Below are 11,505 nucleotides of genomic sequence, written 5' to 3'. Positions count from 1 at the left end.
AAGGGTAAAAGCAAACAGAGGCCTTATGGGTCCATTGAAGGGATTTTGGAGTTGGTAAGCTTATTAGTTTCACTTCTACCCATTGCAACCTCTGTGTGGGGAATAAATACTTTGCAATTAGTGCTAAATTCCCCAAAATGTTATCTGCAAACAATAAACAATCTGGTTACAGATAGGTAGCCGTGTTGGTCTGCCATAGTCAAAACAAAAAAAAAATTCCTTCCAGTAGCACCTTAAAGACCAACTAAGTTAGTTCTTGGTATGAGCTTTCGTGTGCATGCACACTTCTTCAGATACACTGAAACAGAAGTCACCAGACCCTTCTATATAGTGAGAAGGTGGGGAGGGGTATTACTCAGAAGGGTGGTGGGAATGGGTGATTGGCAGATAGGCTGTGATGAGCCTGTTGACGACTCTTAACGACTGCAATAGGTCTTACTACATAAATCGGACATAAATCGGACATCAGGAATCACAAGACAGAGAAATCAGTAGGAGAACACTTCAATCTCCCAGGACATTCTATATAAGATCTCAAAGTAGCTGTTTTACTACAAAGGAATTTCAGAAATAGACTGGAAAGAGAAGCTGCTGAATTGCAACTTATCACCAAACTTAAAACCATGGAGACACCTCGTCTGAACAAAGACCTTGGATTCTTATCTCATTATACATGACAAAGCCATTTTTCACCTTCTCACCCCTTGCTTTTTCCTGTAAGACCTATTGCAGTCGTTAAGAGTCGTCAACAGGCTCATCACAGCTATCTGCCAATCACCCATTCCCACCACCCTTCTGAGTAATACCCCTTCCCACCTTCTCACTATATAGAAGGGTCTGGAAACTTCTGTTTCAGTGTATCTGAAGAAGTGTGCATGCACACGAAAGCTCATACCAAGAACTAACTTAGTTGGTCTTTAAGGTGCTACTGGAAGGAATTTTTTTTGAATAAACAATCTGATTAGCCAAACAAAACACAGTCTGAGAAGGGAAGTTCCCTAATGTAGGAGGGATAAATTTGCTCCTCACTTCTGTTTACAGGCTGCGCCTATGGGCCTACTGTGAAGTATGGAAGAAATTCTTCCTAGCAATGAGAGTCTTGGGTATGCAACCTGACAGGAGTACTGTGGCCCCGCCAGTTCAGTGTTTGCTCAAATGTACATGTCAACCCTAAACAACACCCTCAAGGTCCTTAAGCCAATGAGGCATTGGACAACCCAAGAGTGTCCCAACCCAATAATTCCATAGATATCACCACACCAGATCTTAACATTCTCTTTTCTGCCTGAATTGAAAGCCAATTAAACCAAACAAAAAAAATGTCACTGTAGCAAGAACAACTTGCAGCAGTATGAAGTGGGAAAAGGGGTCCAAAGGCCAATTAAGGGCTACTCACAAAATTCGCACTCAGCCCTCCACAAATGAGAAGCTATTTATGGAGGGATGGGAGGTGCAGCAAAAATTGAGGTGGAGAGTTTATGAAGAAGCAGGCTAATATAGTCTGGGTACGTCCTAACACCAGACAGGATGAACTGGCCATGTGGTTGTCCCACAAACTCCCTCCATGGCTGATAAAACTGGTTAGGTAAAGGTAAAGGGACCCCTGACCATTAGGTCCAGTCGTGACCGACTTTGGGGTTACGGCGCTCATCTCGCTTTATTGGCCAAGGGAGCCGGCATACAGCTTCTGGGTCATGTGGCCAGCATGACTAAGCCGCTTCTGGTGAACCAGAGCAGCGCACGGAAACACCTTTTACCTTCCTGCCGGAGCGGTACCTATTTATCTACTTGCACTTTGACGTGCTTTCGAACTGCTAGGTTGGCAGGAGCAGGGACCGAGCAACGGGAGCTCACCCCATCACGGGGCTTCGAACCGCCGACCTTCTGATCAGCAAGTCCTAGGCTTTGTGGTTTAACCCACAGCGCCACCCGCGTCCCTGATAAAACTGGTTACCTCTTATTAAAAAGAAACAGAAAAAAATAGGAGAAGATATTTACATATTACAGAGTTGCGAAAGCAGTACTGGGTTGCAATCTCAAAAATGATAGAATGATCTCGATACGAATCCAAGGCAGACCTTTTAACATAACAGTAATCCAAGTGTATGCACCAACTACTGGTGCGGAAGAAACTGAAATTGACCAATTCTATGAAGACTTACAACACCTTATAGAAGTGACACCAAAGAAGGATGTTCTTCTCATTATAGGAGATTGGAATGCTAAAGTAGGGAACCAAGAGATAAAAGGAACAACTGGCAAGTTTGGCCTTGGAGAGCAAAATGAAGCAGGGCAAAGGCTAATAGAGTTCTGTCAAGAGAACAAGCTGGTCATCACAAACACACTTTTCCAACAACACAAGAGACGACTCTACACGTGGACATCACCAGATGGGCAGCATCGAAATCAGATTGATTATATTCTCTGCAGCCAAAGATGGAGAAGCTCAATACAGTCAGCAAAAACAAGACCTGGAGCTGACTGTGGCTCAGATCATCAGCTTCTTATAGCAAAATTCAAGCTTAAACTGAAGAAAGTAGGAAAAACCACTGGGCCGGTAAGATACAATCTAAATCAAATCCCTTATGAATACACAGTGGAAGTGAGGAACAGGTTTAAGGATTTAGATCTGCTGGACAGAGTGCCTGAAGAACTATGGATGGAGGCTTGCAACATTATACAGGAGGCAGCAACGAAAACCATCCCAATGAAAAGGAAATGCAAGAAAGCAAAGTGGCTGTCCAACGAGGCCTTACAAATAGCGGGGGAGAGAAAGCAAGCAAAATGCGAGGGAGATAGAGAAAGATACAGGAAATTGAATGCAGATTTCCAAAAAATAGCAAGGAGAGATAAGAAGGCCTTCTTAAATGAGCAATGCAAAGAAATAGAGGTAAACAACAGAATGGGAAGAACCAGAGATCTGTTCAAGAAAATTGGAGATATGAAAGGAACATTTCGTTCAAAGATTACCATAATAAAGGACAAAAGTGGTAAGGACCTAACAGAAGCAGAAGACATCAAGAAGCGGTGGCAAGAATACACAGAGGAATTATACCAGAAAGATATGGATGTCTCGTACACCCCAGGTAGTGGGGTTGCTGACCTTGAGCCAGACATCCTGGAGAGTGAAGTTAAATGGGCCTTAGAAAGCACTGCAAATAACAAGGCCAGTGGAAGTGATGGTATTCCAGCTGAACTATTTAAAATTTTAAAAGATGATGCTGTTAAGGTGCTACACTCAATATGCCAGCAAGTTTGGAAAACTCAGCAGTGGCCAGAGGATTGGAGAAGATCAGTCTACATCCCAATCCCAAAGAAGGGCAGTGCCAAAGAATGCTCCAACTACCGCACAATTTCACTCATTTCACACGCTAGCAAGGTTATGCTTAAAATTCTACAAGGAAGGCTCAAGCAGTATGTGGACCGAGAACTCCCAGAAGTGCAAGCTGGATTTAGAAGAGGCAGAGGAACCAGAGACCAAATTGCAAACATGCGCTGGATTATGGAGAAAGCTAGAGAGTTCCAGAAAGACATCTACTTCTGCTTCATTGACTATGCAAAAGCCTTTGACTGTGTCGACCACAGCAAACTATGGCAAGCTCTTAAAGAAATGGGAGTGCCTGATCACCTCATCTGTCTCCTGAGAAATCTCTATGTGGGACAAGAAGCTACAGTTAGAACTGGATATGGAACAACTGATTGGTTCAAAATTGGGAAAGGAGTACGACAAGGCTGTATATTGTCTCCCTGCTTATTTAACTTATATGCAGAATTCATCATGCGAAAGGCTGGGCTGGATGAATCCGAAGCTGGAATTAAGATTGCCGGAAGAAATATCAACAACCTCAGATATGCAGATGACACAACCTTGATGGCAGAAAGTGAGGAGGAATTAAAGAAGCTTTTATTGAGGGTGAAAGAGGAGAGCGCAAAAAATGGTCTGAAGCTCAACATCAAAAAAACGAAGATCATGGCCACTGGTCCCATCACCTCCTGGCAAATAGAAGGGGAAGAAATGGAGGCAGTGAGAGATTTTACTTTCTTGGGCTCCATGATCACTGCAGATGGTGACAGCAGCCACGAAATTAAGAGACGCCTGCTTCTTGGGAGGAAAGCAATGACAAACCTAGACAGCATCTTAAAAAGTAGAGACATCACCTTGCCAACAAAGGTCCGTATAGTAAAAGCTATGGTTTTCCCAGTAGTGATGTATGGAAGCGAGAGCTGGACCATAAAGAAGGCAGATCGCCGAAGAATTGATTCCTTTTAATTATGGTGCTGGAGGAGACTCTTGAGAGTCCCATGGACTGCAAGAAGAACAAACCGATCCATTCTTAAGGAAATCAGCCCTGAGTGCTCACTGGAAGGACAGATCGTGAAGCTGAGGCTCCAATACTTTGGCCACCTCATGAGAAGAGAAGACTCCCTGGAAAAGACCCTGATGTTGGGAAAGATGGAGGGCACAAGGAGAAGGGGACGACAGAGGACGAGATGGTTGGATAGTGTCTTCGAAGCTACAAACATGAGTCTGACCAAACTGCGGGAGGCAGTGGAAGACAGGAGGGCCTGGCGTGCTCTGGTCCATGGGGTCACGAAGAGTCGGACACGACTAAACGACTAAACAACAACAACAATTTACATATATATATATATAAAACATTTCCCCAGTGTTTTCCTAATGGTAGAAAACCCTCGTGGACTTAAGAAGATCAGTGTCACCAGTTATCAGTTTATTTTAATGATTGTAAGCTTTTCTTTTAATTCATTTCTTTTAATTTTCCGATTTACATGGTTATTTGTAATTAACCTTTTTCTGCTTCAGAATCATTGTCTTCTAAGCAGTGGATCTCTTTTGTATGTACCACTGCTTTTGATATAAGCTGATTAATTCCTTGCTATTACATAGCTAACTGCCAGCACCTTAAATACAGTTTCAATTATGCTTTAAAAGCCTTTGGAGACAGCCTTACGTTCCCCCACCCACCACAAAAATACCCCTAGCATTGTTACTGAGTAGTCCTGTTGCCTCTCATTGAAGCAGATTTTTTACTTAGTCTGTTTCCCCCCCAATTGGGCGGGCAGCTTTGTGGGAGGCAAACCAGCCTATCACAGGCCAGATCACCTTCCTGCCACCGAATGGGCCAATGGCAGCAGGAGTTTTTGTTTATTTATTTATTTCAAATCTTTATTAAATATATTTCACAAAATTATACAACAATATACTATATTACAATTTATATCTTGTCCCATATAACAAAAAATTAAAAAGAATACAAGATTATTTAAAAAAAGACCTAAAGTAGACTTCCAAAAGTTCTCAGAAAAGCTAAATTACACTTGATATATTTTACACAGTGTTATATTATTGTATTATTTTCATAAAACTTTTTGATAAAAAATAAAAATTAAATAGAAACATTAAATTTACATATATTATCTGGACATTGCAAGACTCATTCAAGATATGCCAGGAGGTTTTTGCTGCCACAGTAATTTTTCAGATATTCATTGAATATAATCCATTCTTGATTTACTTTTTGCATCGAATACCCTCTTACCCCCTCTGTCATTTTTGGTATTCACAGGTACTGTATTCTAATAGTTTAACTTGCCATTCTGATTTTGTAGGTAAAGTTTCATTTTTCCAATACGTTGCAATTAAATTTCTGGTTGTGGATTTTGCATACATAAAGAGATGTCTTACTTCGTTTTTTACTTCAGTTGACATTATCCCTAATAAGAAGGCTTCTGGTCGTTTTGTGAATGGGATTTTAAACATCTTTTTTAGTTTGTTATATATAATGTCCCAAAACATAAAGAAAAACCGAAACAGACAACAAGGGAAGGACTTTTTTTTTATCTCATTATTATTATTATTATTATTATTATTATTATTATTATTGATTGTATGTCGCCCATCTGACTGGGTTGTCCCAGCCACAGTGGGTGGCTCCCAACAGAATATTAAAAACACGATCAAACATAAAACATTAAAAGCTTCCCGAAACAGGGTCACCTTCAGATGTCTTCTAACAGGGTGGGTGCGACTACCGAGAAGGCCCTTTGTCTGGTTCCCTGTAACCTTGCTTCTCACAGGGAGGGAGCCATCGGAAGGCCCTGGGAGCTGGACCTCAGTGTCTGGGTTGAACGATGGGGGTAGAGACGCTCCTTCAGGTATACAGGGCCAAAGCCGTTTAGGGCTTTCTAGGTCAACACCAACACTTTGAATTGTGCTTGGAAACGAGCACATTAACCCTCTAGTGGCTTTTCCCTCTCAGTACGGCAAGTATTAATTAAAGATTGCAAGCATAGAGGGGTACTTTGCCATAGACCCTCAAATGATTAAAAGATCCAGCCTATATACTTCAGCTCAGTGTTAGTAGGGCAAACAGGAAGTTGAACCTTAGGTAGTAGAAACCTGAATTATGATACACACAGAGTAGGGGCGCCGACTTGTCCCCCACATTGAGGGGGGCCCGGCATCACATGACATCATGTGCATGACGTCATGTGCCATGTAGGGGATCAGCTTGCAGTGGAAGTATATTCTGTCCTGCCTGCACAATCTTGGCATGAAGGACAGAGTAAACCAGGTTTTACTGAGTTTTATATGGCTTCATTGCATAAGGGCACTGTGCCTCCTTTCCACGTTCTTGACCCTCACATGGTATATGTTTTCATGCTTAGAAAACAAATATGCACACCATGTTTGGAAGGAGAATAATGTGTGTGTTAATTTTGCATAATTTAAAAACTCTTCTCATAAAATATTGATCCTCCTTAATTGAGCAAATTTGCACCTTTTCATGCCAAGAAGATTAAAGGGATTAATATATGTTCTGTTACTTTGATTGTAATACTCCAGGATTCCAAAATTTGTTTGCGACGTGATTTTTCAGTGTTTTGTGCTGCTGATCAACAGCATGTTTATTAATGAGCTAATTCTGCTAATCCCTGGTTTTCTGGGTTGATATCCAACAGTTGCATTTGAGGCTGTGACTTTTGCATTCAAAAGGATTCTAATTAGCTTTACTTCAAGGAACAAATACTGCAATTTTCTTTTCCCAAAAAAAGCCAAGCATCAGATACTGTAATTTGCATTATTTTTGAATTTCTGTTTCGTATCTTATCCAATGGTGAGTACTGATGCTAAACACCACGAGATCCTAAACAAAGATAGAGCAGTGGTGAGCAGTCCCCTAGTTTTAATAATTATATAGATATATATATAATTTTATATATATATATATATAAAATTATATATATATATATACCGTATTTTTCGCCCCATAGGACGCTCTTTTTCCCCTACAAAAATGAAGGGGAAATGTGTGTGCGTCCTATGGGGTGAATGCAGGCTTTCGCTGAAGCCTGGAGAGCGAGAGGCGTCGGTGCGCACCGACCCCTCTTGCTCTCCAGGCTTTGCGCAGATCTCCGCAAACCATGGGAGCCCGCACCACGCTCCCGCTGCTTGCAGAGAGTTGTCTGCATGCTGAAGGCTGGGCGTGCGGAGCCCAGCGCTCCCAGACTTCGCGCACCTCTCCGCAAGGCGCGGGAGCCCAGCGCTGGGCTCCCACTGCTTGCGGAGAGTTGCCTGTTCTGGGGGCTGGGGTCGGGGGAAGCTCGGGCTTCCCCCGCCCCACCCCCGCGCCTGGAGTGGAAATAATTTCCCCCCCTTTATTTCCCCCCAAAAAAACCTAGGTGCGCCTTATGGGACGGTGCGTCCTATAGGGCGAAAAATATGGTATATATATCTCATCAGAGAAACTGACTACCAGGTCATGATGTCTTTTAATCAAGGAGGTACTTAAGAAAGATACCATGAACTCCTGACAAATAATATACTTATAGACCAGGTAAAAGAGATGGTGGTAGAAGATTGGGAAAGTCTAAAGTTTGTACAAAGAAATATTGCAAAATTAATGAGTGTTTGATAATTGTTGGAATGAAACTTAATGGCTTTAGCAGAAATGCTATAAGGAGTTAAGTATAAATAAGTATTTTAGTATTAATGGAAAATAAGGTTAAAAATATGTTAAGACATTCATAATGATAAAAATAGAGAAAGATGGAAAGGATTTGCTGAAACAAGTAACAGAAGTGGAATACGAAAAGGGAGGTGAGAGGAAGTCGATGAAATAAGGGAATGAAAGATAAACTAATGAAATGGTATGCTATATGTTTTTTAAATTGTTGTTGTTTTGTTTTGTTTAATTTAGTGTTAAGGTTGTGTTTTGTATTGTTTATTGTATTGTTTCTTCTTTTGTTCTTTTTTCTTGTCTGCCATAAGTTTGAAAAGTAATAAAGATTATTTATTTATTTTTTAAAAAAGACAAATAATATACTTATAAAACCATTTTTTAAGCTTTCAAAGTCCTTCACTTATATTATATCAATAATTGTTACAACCCTGAAATGTAAACCGGTTGAGATCCATGACAGTCGAAATTCAGGATGCAAATGTAAGAAGATAATTAAGTAAATATATATTATAAGTGGAATGCTGAGAGCTCAGTGTTACTGAATACCACTTTCCCTTTTTTCAGTTATAGTTTATTAAATTTCAATATTTTTAACATATACAGTCAAAACACAATATTGTCTTTTCTCTTATTTTTATCGGCTTCCCATCCCTTTTCCCATGAAGTTGTTGTTTCTCTTCTTCTTCTCCTGTACCCTATCTTCTATCTATCAAATCATAACCACAATCTTATACAGTGGTACCTTGGTTTAAGAACAGCTTAGTTTATGAACAACTTGGATTAAGAACGCTGCAAACCTGGAAGTAGGTGTTTTGTTTTGTGAACTTTGCCTTGGAATAAGAACATGTTTCGCTTTCTGTTGAGTGTGTTCCATTTGTAAACTGAGTCCCCCGCTGCTATGGGAAACCACACATTGGTTTAAGAATGCTTTGGTTTGAGAACGGACTTCTGGAATGGATTAAGTTCATAAACCAAGATACCACTGTAATCTAATTACCGGTACTTTTGTAGCTCACAGCTCAAATCCTGCTTGTGAGTTTGCAGTACTATAATATTCCTTTATTTTCTTTAAATACTTCTATAAATTGTCCAAAAAAGGCATCCATTTTTCCTTCCATTCATTCTTTCCTCTAGCCACTAGGACTGAAATTCTCTAAAGCAAGACTTGCTGTCCGCGATGATGACAATTCTGGACTTCCCTCAAAACTTTCTATCTGACTAAGATCAATGCTCATAAACAAAAGTAGGAAAGCACACATATGTAGCCTGTACAAGAACAACAAAATCATACTAGTAAAAACAAAAACATATTTAGATGGCTAACAAGGTGAGTAAAAACCCAAAGAAATTTCACCCGTGAGATTGTTTTGGGGGGCTTTTTTTTTTACGCGATGCTTACTCACCCTACATGTCATGCTTGGGATGTCAGTTATGGAGGACTTTAGAGTGGTACCTCGGGTTACAGATGCTTCAGGTTACAGACGCTTCAGGATACAGACTCAGCTAACCCAGAAATAGTACCTCTGGTTAAGAACTTTGCTTCAGGATGAGAACAGAAATTGCGTGGCGGCGGCGCAGTGGCAGCTGGAGGCTCCATTAGATAAAGTGGTGCTTCAGGTTAAGAACAGTTTCAGGTTAAGAACGGACCTCCGGAACGAATTAAGTTCTTAACCCGAGGTACCACTGTACAAGCCTTCCCATGCTCCCGCTTTCAACCTCTGATGTGTCTTGTTTCCCATGGTGGTGGTAGAAGTAGCAGGGGGTTGAAGAGGAAAAAGAAACTTCTTTGTCTCCTTCATTCTTCCAACCTGTGGCCACTGCTGGGTGGGAAGATAAAGTGGGTAAAGTCCTTCTCTTCATTGCTCCACCCTGTCCCTAGCACTACTGCTATTAAAGGTAAAGGTAAAGGTAAAGGTACCCCTGCCCGTACGGGCCAGTCTTGACAGACTCTGGGGTTGTGCGCCCATCTCACTTAAGAGGCCAGGGGCCAGCGCTGTCCGGAGACACTTCCGGGTCACGTGGCCAGCGTGACATCGCTGCTCTGGCCAGAGCCAGAGCCAGAGCCAGAGCCGCACACGGAAACGCCGTTTACCTTCCCGCTGGTAAGCGGTCCCTATTTATCTACTTGCACCCGGAGGTGCTTTCGAACTGCTAGGTTGGCAGGCGCTGGGACCGAGCAGCAGGAGCGCACCCCGCCGCAGGGATTCGAACCGCCGACCTTTCAATCGGCAAGCCCTAGGCGCTGAGGCTTTAACCCACAGCGCCACCTGCGTCCCGATCTACCTGCGTCCCGATACTGCTATTACTACAGGTAAAAGGACCCTTGGATGGTTGAGTCCAGTCAAATTCAACTATGGGGTGCAGTACTTATCTCTACTTTCAGGCCAAGAGAGCCAACAATTGGCCACAGACAGCTTTCCAAGTCATGTGGCCAGCATGACTAAACTGCTTCTGGCACAACAGGGCACCGTGACGGAAACCAGAACGCACGGAAATGCCGTTTACCTTCCTGCTGCAGTGGTACTATTTATCTACTTGCACTGGTAAGCGGAGAGCAGCTGGGGGCGTGATATGTGCCCCAGGGGCATGGCGTGCATCCAGGGGACATGGTACGCTGCCCGCAAGGGCGTGGTGCATGTTCTGGAGGTGTGGCGCCCTTGCGGGCAGGGGGTCTGTGGCACATGTCGGGGGGGGGGCTGCCGTGATGGCATCCTACCAGAACAGTGGTGCCAGGGATGATCCACACTCCCGTTCCTCCACCAGTGCTGGTATGTAGGTGGCGCTGTGGTCTAAACCACTGAGCCTCTAGGGCTTGCTGATCGAAAGGTCTGCAGTTCGAATCTGCGTGATGGATTGAGCTCGCGTTGCTCTGTCCCAGCTCCTGCCAACCTAGCAGTTTGAAAGCTATTACTACAAGAAGAAAGCACACACATACCATTTTGATATTTTTTCATGAAGTTGTGGTGTAAATTTTTTATTATTATTTGGGGAAACAGTCAGACCCATGGTCCTGTGCTATGACCCCAATCCGAATTGGGCACTTCATGGATGCTTTTTGAAAAAAGTAAAGCAAATTACTCTGGGAATTCCAGTATGGAATTCCAACGTAATATGTCCTTTGTCTCTAAGATCCTCCTAAATAGGAAATATGACAGTGATTGGGCCTGACACTTTTCCTATACAAAACAATCATGACTATTGCCTTTCCTGACAGATTTGCAACTTTTCTATGTGATTTTGGTAGAGCTTGGTGGCTATCTAGAGATGTTCCCCCTTCAAAAGAATTTAATATTTGCTCTATGTTAAATCAGGGAGGAAGAACCTATGGCCTTACATGTTTGACTATAAGGCCCATGGTCCCTGACCATTGGGCATGTTGGCTGGGACTGATAGGAACTGAGGGTTCAACAGCAGCTGGAGGGCCACAGATTTCCCACACCTGGCTTAAATAAAAGCCGTATTCTACGCATTCAAGCAATTTCCTCACATTTTCCATGGGAAGTTTCACATTTCCCTTAGGCAG

The 11,505-nt window shown here is 42.4% G+C and overlaps 1 long non-coding RNA gene across 1 annotated transcript in view; it reads left to right on the top strand.

Annotated features, from left to right (window-relative positions):
- The first annotated feature begins 5,591 nt into the window (after window positions 1-5,591).
- LOC307214524 overlaps window positions 5,592-11,505 on the top strand; it is a 296,482-nt gene continuing 290,568 nt past the window's right edge. The window contains exon 1 of the long non-coding RNA XR_013838187.1: window positions 5,592-5,669. This is a non-coding gene — a long non-coding RNA (uncharacterized lncRNA). The remainder of the gene's footprint in view (window positions 5,670-11,505) is intronic.

This window comes from Podarcis cretensis (assembly GCF_951804945.1).
Source record: "Podarcis cretensis genome assembly, chromosome: 4".
Classification (NCBI taxonomy): domain Eukaryota; kingdom Metazoa; phylum Chordata; class Lepidosauria; order Squamata; family Lacertidae; genus Podarcis; species Podarcis cretensis.
This window is presented reverse-complemented; position numbering and strand designations above follow the sequence as displayed.